The sequence below is a fragment of the Bidens hawaiensis genome, unplaced genomic scaffold (assembly GCF_021521415.1).
Source record: "Bidens hawaiensis isolate Kalapana, Puna unplaced genomic scaffold, B.hawaiensis_p1.1 tig00028459_1, whole genome shotgun sequence".
Lineage (NCBI taxonomy): Eukaryota > Viridiplantae > Streptophyta > Magnoliopsida > Asterales > Asteraceae > Bidens > Bidens hawaiensis.
Window position 1 is genome coordinate 27715 of NW_027494641.1, and position 26148 is coordinate 53862.

The following is a 26148-nucleotide window of genomic DNA, read 5'->3' on the forward strand; positions in this document are numbered from 1 at the left end:
TTTTTGTTATGGCAGCGATGTTGTGTTTTATTTATTGGCCGATTGACTGACCGACCCATTCGGGCCCAAAAAAATCAAACACAAAAAATCCCAAATTCACAGGAAAAAATTTCTACCTCCGCCACTGCCTGAACATAAACTTAATAAACATAAGTACCCACAAGTTTTTGAATGAACCGTAGAATAATTTCAAATTTTGACACATATATGAGAAACACTATAATAAAAATATCAATTGAGGATCACACAAGTGATTCTATTAAAACAACGTGCTGAAACTGAAAGCATTGTGATATTTCAACATTTCATCGCTGTTAAGAAAAAGATTCGCGTAAGTTCACTAACTATAAACGTCGATGAACTGATAATCGAAAATGATGAGACTGTTCGAGTTTGAAAAGGGTTAGCATCTGCTTCATGTATCATCTTGTTTTGCATCTTCAAGCATTTGAACAGCCTCATTGTATGCAACTTCTGTTTTACTGAATATAAAGGCTAGAACAAATATTTCAATGATCACGAGCCCATATTCAGTGAGGCGCTTTTCATTACTCTCGACAGCTTGCGAAACCTCACCCAAGTCCCCGGGTATGTGATTTACAACCATTGGAGCCAATGGTTCCATGGCTACCCTCTCAAGGAGTAGCACTAAATCATCAACTAGAACGAACAATCCTTCCTCCATACGAACAACGGGCATTGATGGTTCTTTAAGGGCCGTTAGTCCAACGCATAAGGACTCCATCAACAAAGTTGAAGTCGCTTCCTTTTCTACGAAGAAAAGCTTCACAAGTTGCGGTAATATTGAATCCGCTTTCTCCCGTGACATTTGGTCTCTTGAATCTTGACCAATGCTTGACCAGAACCTACAGAAGCTGAAACATAGAAACCAAATTTAAAATTGTAACCTCGTGACGAGTGGCAGAACCAGGACTCCTTCATCATATGGCTCTCGCTACAACTAGAGAGTAGAAATTATAATACAACAAACTAGTTTTTCTACCCGGGGCGTTGCGTCGGGGCAGTTGGCAAAAGCCCATCTTTGAAGCACGGCGTTCGTCACGATATAGACACAATTAGACACAAGTGGTTCGGGGCAGTCGACATGAATTCGGTCTGTATCGGCTGCGTTCGTCACGATATAGACACAATTGGTAAATTTTGAGCGTTAATACCCAAAAAATTAATTCACCAAATTAACATATAAAAACATTAAAACATATGAAAACAAATATTAAAGACGATGTTTATTTGGTTGGTAAACCCGAGCGGTGGTAAAACCCAAGCGTTGTCGGTCCCGAGCATTGAGGTGGTAACTTGACACGAATTAAGTTGGTTTTGATTACTTATGTTACGATACCAGAACTAAAAATGAAAAACTATAAAAAAATTGAGGTGGACCAACAATCATTTTTTTGGGCGGGGGGGGGGGGGGGGTGTCGGTCGGTAAACTTGCGCATTGGTAAAACCCGAGCGTTGTCGGTCATGGGCTTTAAATAAGGCCGCGAGCCTGCACGAACTCAATCAGTTTCTTTCAGGTTTGTTATGGTACCGGAACTAAAACAAAAAAAATTAACGTTTGATCGGTTTCCATTACGTTTATAATGGTAACTGAAGTAAAAAAAAAACAAAAACAAAAAAATCAACCGTTACGGTGCCGGCAAGTGGCCTGATGCGGCACCAAAGTTCTTTATATATATAGTAATTCCCGTGGCTGGAGGGTCAGTGGAACCTCTTGACCACCCTCTGGTTCCAACCTTGACTAATTGGTAAAACGATAAAACCATATCTCGACCATTTAACTTTATCTTCGATCAACTTTCCATTTCTTCCTATTTTTTCTTTCACGAAACGACTACATATTCCCTCTACATTTGACATATACACCATTTCAAGTTCTCGTTTATACAACTTGTGAAGGCATCGACATCTACCGTCACTTCTCTCCCTACAAAACCATTATCGTGTGTTAGTATTTTGTGACATGTAAAATGTTAACATTTATGAGAAACAAGAACCAAACCTAATAACTTGGACTTGAACTTTGATCACTATGGTGTCATTATCAACAAACCCGTCCGACAATTTCGATACCTCCAAAAACTTTTTCCACCCCCAATCGTGCTCCCTCTGCCAGAAACGATGTAGCGTGTCTGCATATACACATTTAGTACGATATTGAAACATAGTAATGGCAATGTTTACGACAAAAGGCGAAGGCAACAACCAGAATATTTGGATTTCTTGGGGTCTTTATTCACCACGGCCACTGTGAATTGTGCAAAATGAACCCATCCTGCATCAAAAGATAAACATTGTAATTTACTTCAAGATTATCATGGTTCAGATAAGGGATAGTGGATTTTACTAATCCAAACTTTGTCCCATTGGCCGGCGCTAAGCCAAACTTTAAAAATTTATCACAACAGTCCCAAGTTTCGACCTATTGGCCGCCAATGAGCTTTTCTCTAACTGGGTTGGATTCCGTTAGTTTTTGATGACGTGTATGATGATGTGGCAAAAATAGTGACGTGGACTGCTTATATAGTAAAAAAATATTTTGAAATTAAACCTAAAATTTTCTAAAAAAAATAAACGAACCGAACCACTTTTTTTAACAAAAATAAATGAACCGAACAAATTTTTTTTTAACAAAAATAAACGGACCTCCACGTTTTTTAACAAAAATAAACAAACCGAACCACTTTTTTTAACAAAAATAAACGAACCGAACCACTTTTTTTAACAAAAATAAATGAACCGAACTACTTTTTTTTTAACAAAAGTAAACGAACCGAACTACTTTTTTTTAAACAAAAATAAGAAACCGAACCACTTTTTTTAACAAAAATAAACAAACCGAACCACTTTTTTTAACAAAAATAAGCGAACCGAACCACTTTTTTTTTAACAAAAATAAGCAAACCGAACCACTTTTTTTTAACAAAAATCAGCGGACCGAACCACTTTTTTTTAACAAATATAAACGAACCAAGCTACTTTTAACAAAATAAACTTTGTTCCATTGGGACTATTATGGTACACTTTAAAGTTTGGCTTAGGACCGACCGATGATGGAACAAAGTTTGGATTATTAAAATCCAATATCCCTTTGAATAATGAATAAAAATGAAGGATAAAGAAAGAGACCATTATTTGCCCATATCTCTAGGAAGCATGCCATGATTAGCAACACAAAGAAATATAGATAAATGATCAGAAACATCACACCCTTTTGGGTACATGAAAATGTACCTAAAAGCCATTAAAACAACCTTAAATATACATTATGCAACATAATATGCATATAGATGAAAAACATACCATTTGTAGCCGCCAACCTCGAAGGCGTTACTTCGAAGCTCTCTCTAGTTGATTTGTGAAAGCTTGTTTATCATCCACGTATACTTTCCATATGGCTCAGAAGGCTCTTGTACACGACAATGACATAAAAGACGATTCATACCGCAGTCATTGTTATCGCCAGTCTCAGATGATGCAGGCAACATAGAAGCAACTCCTTTTGTAATTTCCTCTAATGGTATGCTATCGTTGGAATCGTCACTTGAATTCGTCGCCATTTTCGCACCTCCTTGAAGATATAGTTTTCTAGGCAGTACATGTCACAACTTTAAGTGTAAATATCATTTTTTTTGGCCAAATTCTTTTAATCTTGGATATCTAAGACACTGATAATTGGACTATCAATAGTATTTTGAAATATGTTACATCTCATGTTACATAGGTTCATTATTTTATGTTACTAGAAGTTTGATACTTTAAACAAAGAGTGAACTGCGGTTTTCGTCCATGTGGTTTGTTCAAATTTGCGGTTTTAGTTCAATAGTTTCAAATTTACGATTTTCGTCCATGTGGTTTCATTTCACTTACGATTAAACCCGGATTCACTAATCCCGTTAAGTTTGGTTGTTAAACCCATCAGTGTGTCCTTCAGGTGAGGGGCAGTTTTGTCCTTTTTTTTCCCTCTAAAATACACCCCAACCCCTCACGTGAGGGGGCTTGTGAATTAGAACTAGGGTTTATTTGAGGAGAAAAATGACAAAACTACCCCTCACGTGAAGGACATGCTAATAGGTTTAACGGCCATACTTAACGGGATTAGTGAATTCGGGTTTAATTGCAAGTGAAATGAAACACATGGACGAAAATCACAAATTTGAAACTATTAGATTAAAACCGCATATTTGGACAAACCACATACATCGCAATTTACTCTTAAACAAAATTGTTTTGTAGACAAACAAAAGTAAGATAACCGTGAAACTGCCTAACCCGGTCATTGGCTTGGTTTCACGTTTGTTTTTCTGTTATAATTTTGGTCGATCGGTTTCAAAATTTTTCAAATTGTAGTAAACGGGTTGGTTTGTGATTTATGCTACAAATCGACCTTATAAGATTTATGAAAATCAATCTTACTAATCGCTAGCTGCATGTAGATAGTAAAGGCTAGAAAATCATATTACCTTAATTCTATGTAAATTGAAGAACTATGACGTTCAACTTAGAACCCTTGCCGTCATTATTAGTTAAAAGTAATTAGGGTTTATGTTAATGATATTGAACGAATTAATAATTAATAATAAAGTTCGGACGTAACCAACCCAACTGAATAGTCTTTATGTTTGTTGTGGTTTATTTCGAAGGCAAATTTGAATTTAAACCGTCCCAGCTTTTATGTATTGTCTGATAATAATTCCATCTACACAAATCACTACCAGCGTTAAAGCTGCTCCGCATAAAGGCCCCACATTGCATGTATGTATGCTTGTGTGTGTACGTGTGTATGAGAGGGACAGAGAGAGAAGAAACCATACCCCCATCACACGACAACACACACCTTAATGTAAGCATCCTGTACACAATTATAGGTATGATCACTTTATAAGCCACTTTTGGTAATTACTTATAGCCACTTAGAGATCGGGTTTAATCTTGGATGCATTCTTTTATATGCGTCTATAAAGTTGTTAAACCAAACAAAAACATCAAGTAACTAAAGCTTCTTTAGCTAAATTATCTTATTATTTTATAAGTTTCAATATTGCCTTTATTGTGATCTTAAACATTTATATCTCAAAATACTTTTAATTTCTCTTCCTGTTTTTGTGGTCACTTCCCATGTTTTACCACTCCATCTTTCTCATGTTCTCCATTTGCCTTCGAAGCTTCTCCACATCTGTCTCGCGAACCGGTTCTTTTTATAGCGCTTGTGGCTCCTTCAACGTTTGATTTTTTCCCCCTTTTAAGACGTTAACCTATAAATATAGTTAAACAAATAAATAATAACTAGCGTGTTTACAACATCATATATACGTCATCTAAGGGAAAAATAAATGTAAGAGAAACTTAAAATCCTACCAACTTCTCCCTATATTAATGAGGATTAACCCCTTACTATGTTGGGACAACGCTCAACCATACTCTTTGTGTCGGTCTTATATATGTATCTGTGTGTGTTTTAGTGAGTTTATACAAAGTATTGATGTATGTCCACAAATAGGTATCACACGTGCCAGAATATGTTTTATCATGACCCTGTTGCGGGCTAGTCTTGTAGTTGCAACGATCGTCGGTGTTGCCCCTGTCAACCATCGCAACTGTCATAATCCCAAATCACCCGATGCACCACCACCATGACGCCCCTATCGACATCCTGAAAAGGCTACTAATACCCCCACGCACAAACATGCCCCATCATCTCCAGCAACTTCACGACCCTCTTGCCTTCAAGGGGTCGGGAGTTGATACGATCTAAATATACCCATCCCAAATGTAACACCCCGACCAAAGGCGGATTATACATCGGGGCGCCACATATTGTTCCATTACTCGTGACACTATTGGGTGTCAATATTTAATAAATACATTCATTCGCGCACGCGCAGAGTAAACACAGATATAACATAAATCATCATAAATCAATATATTATAAATCATAATATTCGAACAGCAATAACTTGTCTTGATACATTTTAATCTAGGTCCAAAAGTAAAAACGTCCTACGTGTCCACAAGCTTCAGAACAGCTACAGCAAACCTGAACATGTGTTAAAATAAACGTCAAACACTTGCGTGTTGGTGAGAAATCAAGTTTAATACAATACATAGATAACAATAAATCTGCGCGCAACATGTGTATGTCTGGTTTTCAACAGGGGTGTAATCTGATCGGGACCTACTCTAAGATTCATAGACTGCCAGTGCTCACAATTGAGCTCACAAACAAGACAAACTGTGCATGTGCAAACAAAAGAGAAAATCATAAACGATAGTTCTCCCGTGTTCATCTAATGGTACCATGAGAACTGCGGAATAGACCGACAAGACGGTTAATGATCCACACATACAAATAAACAGCCAAGTCTACGTCCTCAACACATGGGATACTGCGCGACTAAAGTTCATAAACAAGTTTAAGACTCTAAGTTTGTATGAACACATGAACATCCCAAAACATTAAAAGCAAAAAGGGATTAGGTACGAGATTACTCACTTGATAAACGATGCGGTGTAAGATAAAGCAAGAACCAACTTTAAACAAGCACAAGTTAGCCTATAAATAAGATTATTGTTTTAATGAATTGATTTAAGTCTTGATTATAAGTTAGCATAATTACTAAGTAAATTATTATATATAATATATATATTACCGGAAAAGCAGGACAGAACAGGGAGGAAGACGGAGGCAGAGAGGGAGGCGGCAGAGAGAGCAAGGAACAAGAGAACAGGAGAGATTAAGTGTTTTGTGTGTGTAGTGTTATGAAAATATTATTATTATTTATAGGAAAACCCTAGGAGACATAATCCCTAGAAAAGGGGAAAAGATCTTTAACAGGATCAAGCAAAAGATATCAAAAAGCATAAGGGTCCAAAAGCAAAAGATATCAAAAGATATGGCAGCTGCAGGGGGCAAGATAAAGCTGACAGGGAACAGTAAAAAAGGCATGGGCGGTTCAGATAAAGGTACTGGTCAAGCATGGCAAAAGCAGATCTCCAAAGATAATGTCAGTCACTTTTTCTGCCAACCAATGGGGTTGGTGCGCATGCGGCGCCGAAAGTAACTTTTCAGACATAAAGCAGATTAGGTCAACAGCTCAAAAGATAAGACATCACAAAAGCAAACAGGCTGGATAAAACAGAAGAAAAGATAAGTCTAGCGCGAGAAAGCTCGAGCGCGAAGGCAGACACAGAAGGTCAAGAGAGCGCGAGCGCGAAGGCAGACATAACCAACCTTGACGCGTCGCGGGAAGAACTACATTTCTAAACGCGCCGCGGGAAGAATCACATTTCTTAGCGCGCCGCGGGAGGAACTAAAATTCCTAGCGCGCCGCGGGAAGAACTATAATTCTTCGCGCGTCGAGGGATGAACTACGATCCTTAGCGCGCTGCGAGAAGAACTACAAATCCTTAACGCGTCGCGGGAAGAACTACCGTTCCTCGCGCGCTGCGAGAAGAATTACAATTCTTAGCGCGCTGCGAGAAGAGTTCGTCTCGCGTATCGCTGGAACAGATGGTCTTCACGCAGGCTTCCTTGTAAGGAGTCTGGCGCGTGGAGCTGCGCAGACAACCTTAGGCGGGAAGGAACAAAGGACAAGCAAAGAGTTAGAAGAAAAAGAGGGAAACAAGGCGTAAGGGCGGGACGGCGACAAGAGGGAAAAGAAGGCGGAAAGAGAGAAGGAAGAGGGACGGGACGGCGGAAAGAAAGAGAGAGAAAGAGGCGGGAAGGAAAAGTATATTATTATTATTAAAAGTAAAATAAGTATAAATAAATATTAAATCATAAAAGAAAGAGATCGGATAAGGGAAACGGGTACCTGGGTCGGGTCGGATCGGGGCAGATGTCACAGTCTCCCCTACTTTAAGAAATTTCGTCCCGAAATTTATCTCGAAGTAGGTTGCACAGAGAACAGGTGCGGGTACTTGATCTTCATTTGATTTTCCCTTTCCCATGTAAACTCGGCTCCGCGCTTGGACTCCCAGCGAACCTTAACAATAGGGATACGACTGCGCTTGGTTTGCTTTACCTCGCGATCCATAATCTCAACAGGCTTCTCAACGAAATGCATAGTTTCATCAACTTGAACTTCATCAAGTGGAATGTGAAGGTTCTCGTCAGCTAAACACTTCTTGAGATTGGATACATGGAACGTTGGATGCACATTACTGAGCGCGGGCGGCAGGTCAAGTCTGTAGGCAACTTTTCCTACACGCGCGAGAATCTTAAATGGTCCAACATAACGAGGAGCAAGCTTACCTTTCTTCCCAAAGCGGACAACACCCTTCCAGGGCGACACTTTGAGGAGAACAAGATTACCAACTTGAAATTCGAGAGGCTTTCGCCTGCGATCTGCGTAACTCTTCTGTCGGCTTCTGGCAGTCAGCAGATGATCACGGATCTTGGCGATTTTATCGGTTGTCTCTTGAACAAGTTCGGGTCCTGTGATTTGAGTTTCACCCACTTCGCTCCAACAAATCGGGGAGCGGCACTTACGACCGTAAAGTGCTTCAAATGGGGCCATACCGATACTGGAATGATAGCTGTTATTATAAGAGAACTCGATCAAAGGCAGGTGCGAATCCCAATTACCTCCAAAATCAAGAACACAAGATCGGAGCATATCCTCAAGAGTTTGAATAGTTCGCTCAGACTGACCGTCAGTCTGAGGATGATATGTCGTACTCATGTCCAAGCGAGTTCCTAGCGCAGATTGGAGAGATTTCCAAAAGCGAGATATAAAACGGCCATCGCGATCGGATATGATGCTCAAAGGAGTACCATGGCGGCAGACAATTTCCTTGACATAAAGCTGCGCGAGTTGCTCAACACGGTAGTTTTCACGAATGGGCAGAAAGTGAGCAGACTTAGTCAAACGATCCACTATTACCCAAATGCTATCATGTTTGCTTGCTGTCAAAGGTAACTTGGTAATAAAGTCCATCGCTACACATTCCCATTTCCACGTAGGAATTTCTGGTTGTTCGAGCAAACCAGATGGGCGTTGGTGTTCAGCTTTTACTTTAGAACAAGTCAGGCATTTAGCTACGAACACAGCAATATCCTTCTTCATACCGGGCCACCAATAAGTAATGCGCAAATCCTTGTACATCTTATCAGCGCCGGGATGAATAGAATACCGAGATTTGTGTGCTTCACTCAGGATATCAGCGCGAAGATTCTCATCAAAGGGAATCCAGATGCGATTAAGATAGCAGAGAATTCCACTCAGATTAGGGACAAAGAGTGCTTCCGCGCCACACGCTAACTCGGCGCGAAGGTTACCATTACTGATGGATGCGCGCTGCGCGTCGCGAATGCGTGATTCAAGATTGCTCTGAATCGGCGCAAAGTGAAGCTGGGTGCGCGGCAAGATACAGTTAAGCTGGCAGGGTTTTCGGCTGAGCGCATCGGCTACCACATTAGCCTTACCAGGATGATACCGGATCTCACAATCGTAATCGCTGATGAGTTCGTTCCATCGGCGTTGCCTCATGTTAAGTTCCTTCTGATCAAAGATATGCTGAAGGCTTTTATGGTCAATGTAGAGGATACACTTAGTACCATAAAGGTAGTGTCTCCAGATCTTCAAGGCAAAAACAACTGCGCCTAGTTCGAGGTCGTGAGTTGTATAATTCTTTTCATGAACCTTGAGTTGCCTTGATGCGTAAGCGATAACCTTGCCTCGTTGCATAAGAACACAACCGAGACCTTGGTTGGATGCATCGCAATACACGACAAAATCTTCATTACCCTCAGGTAGCGCAAGAACAGGAGCTTCACACAACAATTGCTTGAGCGATAGAAAGGCTTCTTCTTGCTTCGAGCCCCAAATATACGGTTTACCTTTGTGCGTTAGAGCTGTTAAAGGCAAAGCGATCTTTGAGAAGTTCGAAATAAATCGCCGGTAGTAACCAGCTAAGCCTAGAAAGGAACGGATCTCGGAAGGAGTGGATGGCGTAATCCAGTTCTTGATTGCTTCAATCTTGGATGGGTCGACATGAATATCCATCTTGTTTACAACATGACCAAGAAACTGTACTTCATCCGACCAAAATTCACACTTGGAGAGCTTAGCATAAAGCTGCTCGGTTCGAAGCTTTTGCAACACCAACCGAAGATGTTGCTCATGCTCGGCCTTGGTCTTAGAATACACCAGAACATCATCGATAAACACAATCACGAATTTATCCAAGAAAGGCCTACACACCCGATTCATTAGATCCATGAAAACGACGGGTGCGTTGGTTAAACCGAAGGACATGACCAAGAATTCAAAATGGCCATAACGAGTTCGAAAAGCAGTCTTCGGAACATCTTCATTGCGGATGCGCAACTGGTGATAGCCAGAGCGGAGATCAATCTTCGAGAAACAAGAGGCACCTTGGAGTTGATCAAAGAGGTCGTCAATACGCGGTAAGGGATACCGGTTTTTAATGGTGAGTTTGTTCAACTCGCGGTAATCAATACACATGCGAAACGATCCATCTTTCTTTTTAACGAACAACACCGGAGCACCCCAGGGCGAAGAGCTAGGGCGAATGAATCCTTTAGCAGTCAACTCTTGAAGTTGGCTTGCCAATTCTTGCATCTCAGCGGGCGCAAGACGGTAAGGAGATTTAGCTACGGGGGAAGCACCAGGGGCAAGATCAATACGGAACTCGACTTCACGAGCGGGAGGGATACCAGGAAGATCATCAGGAAAAACTTCAGGGAAATCACGCACAACAGGGATATCGCGAAGCTTCTTCTTTCCTTCATCGGGTTTGACCACATGGGCTAGAAATGCAATACACTTCTTCCGCATGAGCCTTCGGGCTTCGGCGCAAGACATAAGTTTAAGACCGCGGGAGGGTTTCTCGCCGTAGATATGAAGATCACCATTTTCTCGAGGTATGCGAATCATCTTCTTGGCACAAATAACTTCGGCGCGATTATGCGTAAGCCAGTCCATACCAATAATAACATCAAAGCTCCCAAGGGGCATGGGGATGAGGTCGATCAGAAAATCGTTTTCGTTAAGGTTAAGCGTACAATCTTTAATCACTGAGTTAATTAAAACAGTTTCGCCATTAGCCAATTCAACTGAAAAATTCTCTTTTAAATCATTGCGCGGTCGCGCAAGCTTCTGCTCGAAGGCGCGAGAGATAAAACTTCGATCGGCGCCAGTATCAAAAAGTACAGAAGCATAAAATCCGTTAAGCAAAAATGTACCATTAACTACGTCATTATTCGCTTGCGCTTGGTGCGCGGTTATGTTAAAAGCTCGTCCGCGTGTCACTTGGTTCGAAACCTGGTTCACCGGATTCGCTTGTGTGATTTGCACTTGTAGTCTCGGGCACGCGTTCCGGGAATGACTGGGATCACCGCAGTTAAAGCACGATCTGGGTCGTGGGTTTTGGTAGGTTGGTTGTGGGTTCTGCGGGTAGACTGGTGGTGTTGGCGCAATTGGATTGGCGGGAAGGACTCTACAGTTTTCTGCAAGGTGACCAGCGCGGCCACATCGGGTACAAAGTCGACATGGGACTTGAGGTGGGTGGTGGAGTCTACAGGTTGGGCAAAAGGGGTGGTTTCCTGTGTAAGGTTTCTTAAGTGGCGGGGCAGGGAGTGCGGGATTGGTTAAGGCATAGTTGTGGACTATAGGAGGTGTTGGGTAGGCTGACAGAGGGTTAGGCGCATAAACTGGGTGTTGGTAGGTGGGTTGCTGGACAATGGGCGGGTTGGTAAGCGCATAGGCCTTGCGCCTGCGCTTGAGGTTGTTACGGTTTGAGGGTTCAGGTTTGGTTTCTGTTGGTTCAGGGGCAGTCTTGGTGAGTTTGGTCTTTTCTGTTCCCCGCAGGAACAGGGTTCCTGCTCTGACATGGTTGTCGCTGAGTACAGCGGCCAACTCGATGGCGTCAGAGAGGGTTACTGGGTTTCTGGCCCATACAGAATCTTGAATTTCCATGGGGAGACCCCCAAGGAATTTCTCTATGGCTCGGCGGGAAGGGGTAACAAGGTGAGGGACAAGCAGGCTTAGTTCATGGAAGCGCGTCGCGTACTCGCGCGCTTCACCACTGTACTGCTTAAGATTCCAAAATTCCTCCTCCAGGCGCTTAACTTCGTTGGGAGGGCAGAATTCTCGCGTAAGAATTTCCTTGAATTCCTCCCATGTCATGCTAGAAGCAGCCTCTGCGCCACGCGCATGAGCTACTCCATTCCACCATGTAAGCGCTCTGGATTCCAGGACACTGGAAGCATATAGGGTTCGTCTGTCTGAGGGGCATTGGGTGTGGAGGAAAGTGTTTTCTATCTTCTCAAGCCACTGGAGCATCACGGTGGCTCCTTCAAGACCTGTGAACTTTGGAGGGTTACCCGCGTTAAAGGACTTAATGTTGTAACCAGAGGTGTTGGTATTGTTTTGGCTCAAAGCTTGGGCTATTGCGGCGGCCATTTCCTGGGAACGTTGCTGTCTACGCATGCGCGAGGCTTCTCTTCTCTGAAATCGGCGAGATAGCGGAGGCATTCTATAAAAGTTTTAATTTTAGTTAATATCTTGGTTTTATCGCAAAGTATAACTTTATAAAGCTTGGTTTCGCAGAGTTAGATACTATCAAAAGTTAAAGTAGATTAAATGACTTTAAATGCAGACTTAATAAAGGTAACAAATTCGAATCAAGAATCGACAATTTATGTATCACCATGACTTTCCGAATTCCCAATTTAAAATATACGAGCAAACGAGTATTGGAGATTGACGATTCATGTATCACCATGACTTTTCAATCTTCAATATAAAACATACAAGAAAATGAGTATTGGAGGTTGACAATTCATGTATCACCATGACTTTTCAAGTCTCCAACCTCAGAACATAATCGTAAATGGAAATTGAAAATCAACTATTCATGTATCACCATGACTTTTCGGATTTTCAAATCCAACAAACGAACATGTAAGTAAAATCAATAAAAATCGAAATTCAACAAAAATCGAAATATCGCGAAATAAAACATAAAATCATATACTGCGCAAGCGCGAGCATATTTATAAACAACGAGTAATTAACAATAAGCGCGCAAACATGAGATTTCTCTCATGCGCGAGAAGGGACTCTTAGGTATTCTAGGCCGTTACGTCTAACCACCTATCCTAAAGTCAACGAGCTCTGATACCAATCTGTAACACCCCGACCAAAGGCGGATTATACATCGGGGCGCCACATATTGTTCCATTACTCGTGACACTATTGGGTGTCAATATTTAATAAATACATTCATTCGCGCACGCGCAGAGTAAACACAGATATAACATAAATCATCATAAATCAATATATTATAAATCATAATATTCGAACAGCAATAACTTGTCTTGATACATTTTAATCTAGGTCCAAAAGTAAAAACGTCCTACGTGTCCACAAGCTTCAGAACAGCTACAGCAAACCTGAACATGTGTTAAAATAAACGTCAAACACTTGCGTGTTGGTGAGAAATCAAGTTTAATACAATACATAGATAACAATAAATCTGCGCGCAACATGTGTATGTCTGGTTTTCAACAGGGGTGTAATCTGATCGGGACCAACTCTAAGATTCATAGACTGCCAGTGCTCACAATTGAGCTCACAAACAAGACAAACTGTGCATGTGCAAACAAAAGAGAAAATCATAAACGATAGTTCTCCCGTGTTCATCTAATGGTACCATGAGAACTGCGGAATAGACCGACAAGACGGTTAATGATCCACACATACAAATAAACAGCCAAGTCTACGTCCTCAACACATGGGATACTGCGCGACTAAAGTTCATAAACAAGTTTAAGACTCTAAGTTTGTATGAACACATGAACATCCCAAAACATTAAAAGCAAAAAGGGATTAGGTACGAGATTACTCACTTGATAAACGATGCGGTGTAAGATAAAGCAAGAACCAACTTTAAACAAGCACAAGTTAACCTATAAATAAGATTATTGTTTTAATGAATTGATTTAAGTCTTGATTATAAGTTAGCATAATTACTAAGTAAATTATTATATATAATATATATATTACCGGAAAAGCAGGACAGAACAGGGAGGAAGACGGAGGCAGAGAGGGAGGCGGCAGAGAGAGCAAGGAACAAGAGAACAGGAGAGATTAAGTGTTTTGTGTGTGTAGTGTTATGAAAATATTATTATTATTTATAGGAAAACCCTAGGAGACATAATCCCTAGAAAAGGGGAAAAGATCTTTAACAGGATCAAGCAAAAGATATCAAAAGATATGGCAGCTGCAGGGGGCAAGATAAAGCTGACAGGGAACAGTAAAAAAGGCATGGGCGGTTCAGATAAAGGTACTGGTCAAGCATGGCAAAAGCAGATCTCCAAAGATAATGTCAGTCACTTTTTCTGCCAACCAATGGGGTTGGTGCGCATGCGGCGCCGAAAGTAACTTTTCAGACATAAAGCAGATTAGGTCAACAGCTCAAAAGATAAGACATCACAAAAGCAAACAGGCTGGATAAAACAGAAGAAAAGATAAGTCTAGCGCGAGAAAGCTCGAGCGCGAAGGCAGACACAGAAGGTCAAGAGAGCGCGAGCGCGAAGGCAGACATAACCAACCTTGACGCGTCGCGGGAAGAACTACATTTCTAAACGCGCCGCGGGAAGAATCACATTTCTTAGCGCGCCGCGGGAGGAACTAAAATTCCTAGCGCGCCGCGGGAAGAACTATAATTCTTCGCACGTCGAGGGATGAACTACGATCCTTAGCGCGCTGCGAGAAGAACTACAAATCCTTAACGCGTCGCGGGAAGAACTACCGTTCCTCGCGCGCTGCGAGAAGAATTACAATTCTTAACGCGCTGCGAGAAGAGTTCGTCTCGCGTATCGCTGGAACAGATGGTCTTCACGCAGGCTTCCTTGTAAGGAGTCTGGCGCGTGGAGCTGCGCAGACAACCTTAGGCGGGAAGGAACAAAGGACAAGCAAAGAGTTAGAAGAAAAAGAGGGAAACAAGGCGTAAGGGCGGGACGGCGACAAGAGGGAAAAGAAGGCGGAAAGAGAGAAGGAAGAGGGACGGGACGGCGGAAAGAAAGAGAGAGAAAGAGGCGGGAAGGAAAAGTATATTATTATTATTAAAAGTAAAATAAGTATAAATAAATATTAAATCATAAAAGAAAGAGATCGGATAAGGGAAACGGGTACCTGGGTCGGGTCGGATCGGGGCAGATGTCACACCAAACCCGTGGACAGATACATAATCGACCCAATTGTTTGAAGAAGATTCCAACAAAGTGTTGGGTTTCAGTGGTGATTAGTTAAAAGTTTGTTTATTAAAACCGGTTCAATAAACGTGGCAAATAATAATTAATCTCATTAGTTAATAATTATACGAAGCAGGAAAGTAAACGAATAATCAACATCAAAACTAAACCCGACAGGGTTCGGTTATCAACAATATGAGTACGAGTCAAACAATAAATATATAATTAAAACTAACAATATATTTAAGTTTACCTCGGTTAATAAATAACCGGTTGAGACACAGAAGGCTAACGAATTAAGCTAGGTGACACAACGAGATCAATGACCAACGACGGCGGTGCATGACGGCAACCCGGCAGCGGTGGTGGAATGCGACAGAAGCTGGAGGCAGCGGTGGCTTGGCAACGGCAGCTGGGCACAGCATCCGGCGGCAACGGTGAACAATCGGCGGCGGCGGGGGAGTTGGCCGATGACTAGGGTATAGGAGGAAGGAGGTATGGACCTGTATTAGGATTCAGGTTAAGGTTATAAAAATATCATATATTTATATAACTCTTAATTAGGTTTAAATAATCTCATTAGTTATAAACCCAATGGGCCAATAAGTCCATCTCTTGCTCCAAAGCCCTTTCCATGTAATTTTATCTCGTTAAAGCGTCTATCCCGGTTGACTAACTTAAGCGGGTTTATTGTTCGTTACCTCACTGTGACATTCGTATAAATCCGGATACACCTTAGTACTTACAAACTCGAATAAGCGTTAAACCGTTTATTATGTAATGAACAAGTCAATAACCGAACAGGTCTGCTTATGAGTCGGATATCCCGAGGGGCCATATATAAGTGATATATGTCTATTATAAGCCAACATATTGATATTAAGGCCTTAGTATGATAGCAAACTAGTTAAACGAAAACATGCTCGCTTAACTACCCGCTATGGATTTAAACGCTAAAGATAGTTCCGAAACAAGCATTGTATCATCCGTTAAGCTGAAAAAGATTTACCAAACACTTGTTGGGAATGTTTTAAGCGATCCATGAATATATTTTCTATTTTTACAAACAAATGGCATGTTTTTCTAAATTGATACAAAAATGGCCGAAAAACACTCGTTTTCGCATTGTTTGTCGTACCCGATATATTTTTCGTGCCAAAAACCAAACCCGAAATAAATACAGGCTTGGGATTTCACACTTGGGCATGCATATCCAGGTAGTTGGGCCAAAAGGAGCCTTTTTCTTCCGGCCGCAAATGAAGACCAAAGCTCCCCTAACTTTCTTTATTTTATATAAACTATTAGAGAGATATTTTTACATGCTCATCCACATAAAAACTGAGGAATAACCTCCGCTCTTTCACACACATATGGAAACTTAAGATAAGTTTTGCATTTTAACCAATTTTAAACATGTTTAATCTTATTTAATTTCATATAAACATAGTTTGATTACCAAAAATCATTCCTAACCATGCAAAAACCTTAAAAACTATCCAGAAACATGTTTTGATCCTATACATGGTTAGGAACCTGGTTTGACAATTTTTTTGGCCATAAACATGGAGTATAAACGGCGTTTTTAAGGTTCAAAAGTTTGGTTTAAAGCCCTAACCGATACCCTAAGTTTCAAGGCTGTTATGTTGATGATATATGTTTGGTTTGTGATGTAGGACCTTTACTTAGCTTATCTAGAAGCACAAGAACCCGAAAATTGGATTAAGTGAGCGAAAACGGGCGAAAACCGCAAAGGTAATACCGAAATGTCCGATTACAGGCTATTTAGGATTTGATTGTGATGTGCATATTGTTAGGTCATGAAATATTTTAAGGACATCTGGGACCATATCTATTAGTCCCTGCCCAAATTTGGTAATTTTTCGACCATCCGAGAATATTTGGCGAATTTATTACCGAATTGAGAGGTTTATTTGGGAAAAATAGTTAACATGCTTGAAAAATTATGAAATTTTGTGGGGAACTCAGATTTAATACATTATGATCACATATGAAATTTGGGGTTATTTGGAAAAACGTTGGTATGCTTTGTGCAATTGCGTTTATTCGGATTTTCATAGTTTTTGGCCCGAAAATGATATTTGGCAAGATTTTTAGGTTCTAGAATTTCTACAGGCTATTCTGGGAAGTGTTTTGTTCATTCAGGAATTTTGGCGGATGTTTTCGAAAATCATTTGGTATAAACGGATGATTTTCGGATTAAATATAGCATATAAAATGATTTTTTTTATAAATTAATAAATCATTAAATAATTCTAGAAATATTTTTATAAGAATCTACATATTTTAATTGATAAGTGGCTAAATTTTCATAATCTAATGACTAACGGATAATTAATGTGTTAATTTGAAGATTAAATAAATTCGATTTTTGACGAAAACCGGCAAATTCGTGATTAACGAACCTTTTGGGATATCAGAACATCAAAAACGATCAAGAAGCATATTTTCAGAGTAATTATGTAAAAACGAACTTTTTGTGAGAAATCCGGACAATTTGGGTAGATTGTGTGTGTTTTTCTCTAACTCAAACTGAATAAACGGAAACGAGCCCCGTAGCAAATCCAGACCCCTGAATTGTGATCTTTCTTTATAACTTAATCATTTTATCAACCAACACATTTACCTAAGCTTGCATCACCATAACTGTTTTTTCAAACGCGTAAACGAGCAACTTGGCACAGCTGGTAAAACGGGAAAATTGAGCCAAGTTCTATTTTAAACATTAGACATTGAACGACATCACAATCTAATCCTATTGCCACTTTCTGGGTGTTACAGCCACACCCAAGCTAGCTGTACAGCCCAGCTTAGTATAAAGATAATAATAATATTAAAATATTAATATTATTATAATATTGACTATAGGGACTTAGTGATAGCAAAGGAAACAAACCCCAAGCCGACCTCGCACTGAGGGCCTACAAAACCGTGAGTTTCATGACCCCACCCTTTAAACTGTTTTACGGAATTTTGGGGTGCAAAACATATTTATATGCATTATCTATCTGAAAACGGTTCAGAACGTAAAATAAACGAACCTTCATATATGAAAAGTCCCTACAAACATAATGATAAACTACGTGCTGATGAAAGGTGATTATTATCGTGATTGATATATTAAATGGAAATACTACAAATGCCAAAATATAATGAAATCATACGTGACAACCTATTTATACAAATATGCTATATAATGTTAAACACAACAGGTTAGGGAAATAGCGTGGTCTATGATAACCAGGGGGATAACGTGGTCTGTAATGGCCATGGAGATAATGTGGTCTGTGATGATCATAGGACTATAGTGGGCGGAAGGGGAGTCACAATAGTAATAAACCAAAGTTGAGTATGGCCTATGAGGCAAGTTCTGCTGCAACTTAAAAACTAAAGTTGAGTATGGCATATGAGCCAAGTTTTTCTGCAACTTATAAACCAAAGTTGAGTATGGCCTATGAGCCAAGTTCTGCTGCAACTTATTAAACGAACTAACTTGATTATGACATGAGTGTCAAGAAAATATTGTGATTATATATGTTGTGGGAGGAAAAAGGGCCACGGTGATCGGTGATACATGATAAACACTACATTTGTGTGTGTGTGTGTGTATATATGTGTATTTGTGTGTGTGTGTGTCTATATACATGCTATGTGAATAGGTGTAACACCCCGGCTAAAGCGGAAACACCCGAGTGTCACGTACAGATTGTTCAAAACACATGTGACACTATTAAGTGACAATATTATCATTAATTGGTTTAAACATCATATATACAAGTTTGTAAACAAGAAATACAAGAAAATATAAATACAACTAAACATTTTTTCCATTTGTTTTAATAACCTAAGTCTAGTGTCTTCTCCAAGTATCATCCTCTAATATTTGTACCTGTAACATATATATAAAATACGGTCAACTAACTTAATAGTTGGTGACTTCCCACAAGTTTGAATGAATACATAAAAAAAACCTTGCAATTCCATGAAACTTGTGATAATTTAAACTACTTCGCATGCAATGTCCTTTCCAGTTGGCCACAGCCAACGTACTCGGATCGGGGGTCCCTTTTCCACTCATAACAAAATGGTCCTGAGTGCAAAGAGGGCGTATAATCATACTTATTGAGGCAACCACTTGCTGAGCACATAATCAAGTAAGCACGTAAACACACAAGTCCATAATATGAATCGCAGTTTTGTAAACGAATATAATAAATAGTTGAGTTGGATAGGATATATATATGCTACCCCTAAAAATATGAAAACGTTTAAAAGGGGGGGGTGTGAGAAACTCACCTCGAAATCGAAGTTAAACTTGTAATATAAGCCTGAAAACATGATAACGAAACCGAAGCAACCGAAAGTGTGTTAAAGAACTCGAAACATTTGAACTTCTTGAACAATAATAAAAACAAAAGAAAAATATAACTAACGGGATTATAAGCGTTAAACAATTTGATCTTAGGGAATATATTTATTAGTATTTTGTGGTATTATAATATTATATTATCTTTAAGTTTTAACGTATTTTAAATGATAATCATATCTTGAATAATATTTAGGTTAACGAATTTAAAGTTTAAGAAAATAGAAGCTAATAAATCATAAAGCTATTTTTTATGGTTTATTGAATTATAAGCTAAAGAATTAATATTTAACGAATTTATATTACCGCAATAAAGTTTAACGGGCGAATTAATATTAATGAGTTAACGATTTATTAATAATTCTTAGTTATAAGATTAATATTAAATTGAATGTTATAACGTTCATGAAAATTTGGTGTTTAGCGATATATTTTATTTTCTTAAAAAAATGTGTTAACGAATTATAAAGTTTAACAATAATAAATAAATATATAAATGTTTTTAAGAGCTTTAATGCAACTTTGACAAGTTTGGAAGATTGGTTTTTAGGTGAAAACAATAAAATAGATTTTATATTTGATTTTATTCGATTTATAATAAATTTATTTGGTTTATGAAAATTTGATTAGATTTAATATGATTTTTAAATGATTAATTTGATTAAAAAAATGCAAGAAAATGATTAAGAAAAATAACAAAAATTTATGTATTGACCCGGGTTCAAACCCGGGTCTAATGACTGAACAAATTAAGCATTGGCCAACTAAGCTAGAATGTTATTTGATTATAGTTTAGAAAAAAAAGGATATATATATATTTATATTATAACTTCCATCTTCATCTTCCCCACCCAAACCCTAAATGTTCAATTCGTGTATGTAATCCATGTTTGATTTAATTGACTTAGGGGTTTTGATACACGGTTAAAAACTACTCAAATTCATACAATTATTACCTGGATATGTTAAGGTTTGATGATGAATGGTGACTTGGCCGGAAAATAATTTGAATGATCCAACGGAATTACAAAGCGTGTATGAGTGTATTTTGATGTTGAGGACGGGTTTAGAATCATGAGTATGTCCTATTTATAATAACAATTCGAGCGAATGACGTTTAATTGTGTTAATTGCTTTTGAATAGATTTCGGCGGTTATACGAATTTCACGGGCTTAAATTGCTTGCATTAGGGTGTTATAGCACGTTATGGACGGAGGTTAAGGTTTCCCGTAGTGATTTAGGACGTTACGAGCTTTTAGTTGGCCTTTAACGCGAATTATATTGCGATTTGGGGGCTGCCAGAAAATCGGGTTCGGCCGGAAACCTCCGTGCCGAAAAAACGTGAAAGATGACGGCATGGGGAGGGGGGGTTGGGTTTGGGTGTTGAATTAAATTAATATGATATTTTAAATATATTTACATAATCAGCCCTTGATCTTTCAAGTGATATTAAAACTTAAATTAAACTATATTTACAATTTCAACCTTGAACTTTGGGATGTGTATAAAAATGAAGTAATAATTAGAATATTTTGGATACTTTTTCGTAATCTACCCGAAAGGTTTGAAATTCGTTTAACTTTATAACCACTTTAAATCCCGGAGATGAGAAAATCGATAAAAATGAAAAAGGAAAACGAACGAACAATAACTTAAATCTTCGTGAATAATATATTAACGAATAACGTTAAACACAAATATAAAGGAACGACAAACGGGTCTGTTTAACGAAATATAAGTGCAAAAAAGTTCAAATTCAAATAAACGTTAACGAATGCCATACGACATGAGACTTGAGAATATATATATATATATATATATATATATATATATATATATATATATATATATATATATATAACAAAACAGAAAAATTGAAATGGGTTGGGTTTTCGGGTTTGAAAAGTAACGAATGTTACAGGATTCACAACTTTTAGGAATTTTCGTCTCGAAATTAAAATTAATATTTTAAAAGAAAACAACTACTACATGGAGTTGTTTAAAGGTTTTAACAATTTTACAAATAAAAAAAGAAAACATAATTAAATAAAACAATAACGTCGATCTTTGAATGGCCCGAAAGATGCCACAAATGAGAATATGACAAGGACACTTATATATAGGATGTACCAGCGGTGTATCCACCATGCCCTTATCATATTTCATTTGTCCCGTCTTTAAAATCATTTTAGGTTTCGAGTTATTGCACACAACGTACTTATTATGTCTTCCATGCGAGGACTTAGATAATTACGTGTCGACCAATAATTACCTTTATCGTCGGATGGTCCACATAATATGTCCAATTGTGTGGGTTTTAAAACATATACAATAAATACAATAGATAAAAACTTGAAAATCAAGAACAATGAACTATAGAAACCAAAATAAACAAATCCTTGAGATCATGGATAAGCGAAAATATTAGGTCCAAATGAAATGATATGAACGATGCTATCAAACTTATAACACAATGAGTGAAACTCTTGAGTAAGACCAAATAATTAGAATAAAGAATGAGAAAAAATTGAAGTAATGAACATCTTAATAAATGAGGTTGAGAATAACATGGTAAATAAACGTAGCATTGAGTTTAACAAAATACAAACACGAAAGTAGGTAAAGCATTGGATTTGAGAATAAGATAAATAAACGAAATCAAAATATCATAATAAAGTTCTTGAAGTCAATAGTGACTCGTTAATCAAATGAAAATTTTGAATAAAATATCAATGTAAATGAAGGCCACATTGAGATTAAGAATCACAAAATAATTAATCAAAGTGAAACATTCGTCTCAAATTGGTAAAATATTGAAATCAAGAATAAATAATTGAAACTTCAAGACCAAAATAAAATATTGATCAAATTTATGAAATATTGAAATCAAGAATAACAAATAGCTCAAATAAAACATTGAGCGAAATTAGAACTAATCAAACAGTTAAAACGATTCGTGTTAAAAATAATAAAGTCAACATATACATGGTCTCAATTCCACTAAACGATTATGCTTATGGGAAATTGGTTATAGACCGCGAAATTGAGATAACTAAAATAAATTGATTCAATAATGCAACTATGAATGATATATGGAAATAGCTCACCAATTAACGAATAACCAAACTCGATATTAACTTCACAAACAACCTTTGAAGAAAAATCGATATATAAAATTTATCTTGAAAATGTCCAAACAGAATAATATGTATAACAATATATCTATATGAAGAAATAAGAAAGGGAAATTAAAAGGTAGTTCGTGATGCTTGTCTTCTCGAAAAGGGGTTGTGGTATGAAAGTTGTTTAAAGGTTGTGTCATGATTTCTTAATCGAAATTCATTGACGTTGACAAAGAAGGGGAATGAAATGATTGTTGGGATTCGTTCAAGTTTGTGGAAAAAATAGATTGAAAAAAAAACATGGTGTTTGTATAACTCAAGGAAAAGTTATACTAAATAATTTGCAAAAAAATAAAAAAATATCCTGTAAACGATTTTTTTTGTTGAGTGACGTTTTAGAAAGATAGAGGTCGCTAGATAAAAATGACTCTTTGATGATAATATAATAGCCTCACGGCTTAGAAATTTTTTTAAAACAAAATTTTATTTTAAAGGATTTTATTGGAATAATAATAATAATAATACTAATAATAATAATAATAGTAATGGTAATAATAATAAGAATAAGAATAATAAGGGTATTGATGGTAATAACAGTAATGATGATGATGATGATGATGATGAACCATTAGAATTGTCGTAAAGTTTTTTTTTTTAAATCAACTTGAATATTCTTCTTATGACAAAATATTTTGTGAATATATGAATATATATTTTTATTCATTGACTAGTTAAAATAATCGAAGTTTGAAATTTCAAGTAAAAGGTGTTTGTAAGAGAATAAGTGTGGGAGAATATGCATGAAAAATTATTTATTTTAAAAAAATAAATTTACGCATGGTTGTATCTGTTACATTTCCGTTTTACGCTTTCGCAAATCACTTAACGGGGTGTGACACTCACGGTGTAACTCTCACGGGTTATAAACCGGTTTGCCGTATTGACTTACCCGAACCGGTCCATAATTCCAATAGTCTCCCACTTGGACGGTTTTTGGTTAAGTTATTCAATTATGACAGCCAGCGGTGCTTTAGCTACACATAGCTGCCCCAAACTGGTTATAAAATTTTAAATTCATTAACCAAAACCGTCTTGGAATACACTATAGCAAGATAATGAACTTATGGTAATCGTTGGCATCTATCCCTTCTGTATAAGACATCAATTGAACAATGAGACATGGATCAGGTTCAATCTCATATGGCATTCAATCTTTATAGTTCTCGATCTAGATCAAAGTGGTCCAATCAAACACACAGTAAGTTTGGGTGAGGCCTCACACTTCACCAGTTTGAATCAACGAGGGCGCCAAGATGTCTAACTGTTACATATCATGTAAGAGTACATAATCCTATCTTGATTACATATGACTCCCACTGAACTTCAGATTATTCCCAACCAATGCCTTTATAGCTGGCAGGTATTCGACAGCGGTTGACACTAACCAAAGAATAGCCTTCAGTAAACGAAAGTTCTAATATGTATCTTGATGTTCGGTTTATTTGTACATATATTAGCTTGTTAACTTAGTCGTTTTATTCGTTTAGTTTAGGAACTTTGGTACTTCATACGTGTTTTTTGTGTTTCAGGTCCCAGGTACTTAACACACTTAATTTGGACCTGTACGAGCACGGGATGAAGACCCGGGATGTCCAGCACACGAACCGAGACACATTTTTGGACCTGCTGAGTGAAGCGACCCATTGCGTAGCGCGATGGGTGTTGAAGGTGGGGCATCACGCTACGCGATGCCCTTTAATTTATTTTAAACCCTTGACTTTTGGTTCATCGCTTAGCGCGATGGACTAGGGTAGGAGACCATCGCGCTACGCGATGGTCCCCACAGTAGTGAAAGTTAGGATTTTTGATTTATATCTCGTTTTGACGACCTTAGACGCAATCATTCAGTTTGGAGAGAATTTTTAGAGAAGGAGAGCAGCCTACCATCACTTCCATTCATCTCAAGACCTTAGATACGATCCAAATCATCATAATCGAAGACCGAGAGATGCCGAGATGCGGCTAGATCCTTCGAATCATACCCGGGATGTAGAGTATTGTATTTAACAGTTTTTCTCATGTATTAAGAACGAATGATTTGTAACCATCTTTGATTAATCTATAAGTATTGATGTCTGGTATTATTGTGCACTTAGTCAGTTTAGATTTATTTCGATCAGAACGATTAGTTTGCCAGCTTTATGATAATTGCTTATAGGATTGTTTTGGCTAGTTTGAATATGATGAAGCATACGCTTGCCCTACTTGAGTCACATTGGCAGGTACCATTTGATAACCAGTACCGTGTGTTAGCGAGCGTGGATGCTAAGGTTTATCTAGTTAGTCAATCTGAGTTGATCATTGATAGTTAATATGTTAAGTTGCATGAGATTGCTGTTAGTTTACTTGCTTGAACCCTGGGTGTGATTTGTTTTTTTATGTGTTTGAAAGTTGATTACTTGTTTGTTTCTTATAAAACCAAATTGTTTGCTAGTGTGATCAGCACTTTAATATAGTTTACTTCAAAATGTTAGGAATCAGTTTCACTGCACACTGACCACATACTCCTCGTGGTTCGACACCCTACTTATCCTAGCTTTCTTAGGTGATTAGGACACCGATTTAATAGTTTTTTTACTAAATAGTGATAGTCTAGCATCAAAATGGCGCCGTTGCCAGGGAGTTAGTGCGCTTAGTATTTTTGTGATTAATTGATTTCTTTGTTTAATTTAGTTTTTATTTTCCTGTTTTATGTGGGGTGTGTTATTTGTGCAGGTAACAGGTTTATGCACACCCGCCGATTAGGAAGAGATTCTCCACTGATTTACGAGCCAGAAATTAAACGTTTAGCTTGGCAAAACCGAGCCCAGATCAGAGAGTCAGAAATGGAAGGTCAGAATCATAATTAAAACCAAAACCCACCACCCGAAGTTTTCTAACCTAAACCTAACCCACCAAATAACCAAAATCCACCAAATAATGACCAGCCACCACCGATAAACACCAATCCACAACCACAAAATTCAGCTCGATAATCTAGAAACCGAAACCTTGACAGACACGGGCCATCAGCCCCGAACAATACCCCTCGTTACCGACAGCCGATTATACGGTATTTTGATCATGTCAGTATTCATAATGAAGACGAAGAAGAGGGAGATGAGGAGGAACGAGAACTGAGGAATGATGGTAGTAATGGGGATGATTAGAGGGTTAGAAGGAATGACGGGTTTGAGCCGAGAAACGCAAATAAGGAGGTTTGAGGAACCAGTTAGGCTGAGAGGTGACAGGTGGAAGAACAGAAACCGAGATAGAGATGGTGTTGGAAGATATTGGGAGGAACGAAGACAGCCGATTCATGTTAACCGGGGAGGTTTTGAGGAACCGAGGGCCAGAC

At 38.3% G+C, this 26148-nt stretch overlaps 1 pseudogene; it reads right to left on the minus strand.

The window, feature by feature from the left end:
* Positions 1-345: 345 nt before the first annotated feature.
* LOC143577052 (TNF receptor-associated factor homolog 1a-like) lies at positions 346-3581 on the minus strand (annotated as a pseudogene).
* Between the last annotated feature and the right edge of the window lie 22567 nt (positions 3582-26148).